Raw genomic sequence first — 1,446 nt, forward strand, 5'->3', positions numbered from 1 at the left:
AGTACACTGTCTTCCTTGATTAAGACATTCTTCTATCAAGAATGTGAGTTTTTTTTAAATGATCACAATCACTATTTGATTTGAACACTTAGCAAACTAAAATTCTTCAAACCTTGCATATTGTTTGATAAATAGATATTTACTCTCTACATATTCTTGTGTATTTGAAAATGCAATTACAAGTTTTTAATCACACCCTCCAAATTTCCTCTGTATGCCTCTTTTATTCAAACTGTTTTCTTCATCCAAAATACACCCCTTTATCTCTGCAGTATGAAAAAGTAATGCTGATTTACCTTGAGGTTAACCCCCCACAGATCCATACTAACCTCTCAAATTTGAGTATTATTTTTATTAATGAAGATAAAATATAAACAAGAGCCAAACCTGCTCTCTCTATCATTACACTACCATGTGCAAGAAGACCCTGGTTTTGCAAGTCTTTGCTGTTTTGACATAAGAATGGCCACACCCATATAATGACACAGTTTGGTTTCTCTCTCTCTCTCCCAGCTTCATCCTTTCTTCTTGTAATTACTGTTGGCTTTGCTCTGTGGGCTCAGGGTTAATGGACTTGGTTGGGGGATGCGGGGGCTGGGTCCAAGTCTCATTGGGGAAGGCCATTTTTACCTTTCCTAAAATGAAGAATAGAAAGTTTATCTACCTCAGAGATCTAGTAAGGTTATGATTTTAAAAAAAAAACAAAACAAGCACACATTAAAGTATTTACTAGAATATCTAGGTAAAGTAGGTATTATTTTATCAAGTTATCCTAGATATTATTTTAAAGCTCCCTTGATGAGAAGACTTCAAAATTCTTGAGGAAAATGGTATTTAAAGATAAACTGTTGAAGCCTTCTTGGATTCATTATACTTTTCTAAATAAATAATGACCCTCAAAAGAAATATGAACACAACATAATTTTTGCGAGTATTTTTGGTTTGGACCATGACCTATCCAGGTCCTTACGCCAGTTCTGTTGCCAGCACCTGGAATGTGCTTCCCTTCTGAGTGCCCAGGGCTCCCCCGTGCTGGGGTAATGCCAACAAGAATCAATTGTACAAGGGGGCTCCAGAAAGTTCTTAGAAAAGCTGTAGGTTATTTTCCTACCACCTTAGTGAAGCCTCTCATATTTGTCACAGCCTCTGTTACAGGATGATCTGCCATTGCAGTGCCATCTGGACTCTCCCGTGCAGCTCTGATAGAAACACCACAGTAGGTGGCTTTAACAAACACAGATTTATTTTTCACCATTTCAGAGGCTAGAGGTCTGAACTCAGTGTCTCAGATGTAGGAGAAGACATGCTATCTCGACGCAGGAAAAGGTCCTTGGTCTGTTCATCTTTTGTTCTTGGTTCCTGGGGCGTCTCTTGTGGTGTCTCTGCTTACTCCCTGGGTTGCTTACTCAATCTCCTTTTCTTCCAACAGAAAGGATTGATTGAGAA

General features: G+C 38.4%; 1 protein-coding gene across 27 annotated transcripts in view; it reads right to left on the minus strand.

Annotated features, from left to right (window-relative positions):
* NRXN1 (neurexin 1) overlaps nucleotides 1-1,446 on the minus strand; it is a 1,284,195-nt gene that overhangs the window by 220,958 nt on the left and 1,061,791 nt on the right. The window lies entirely within an intron of this gene.

This window comes from Echinops telfairi, unplaced genomic scaffold (genome assembly GCF_000313985.2).
Source record: "Echinops telfairi isolate 266 unplaced genomic scaffold, ASM31398v2 ScPeMD7_7475;HRSCAF=8513, whole genome shotgun sequence".
NCBI classification, from domain to species: Eukaryota; Metazoa; Chordata; class Mammalia; order Afrosoricida; family Tenrecidae; genus Echinops; species Echinops telfairi.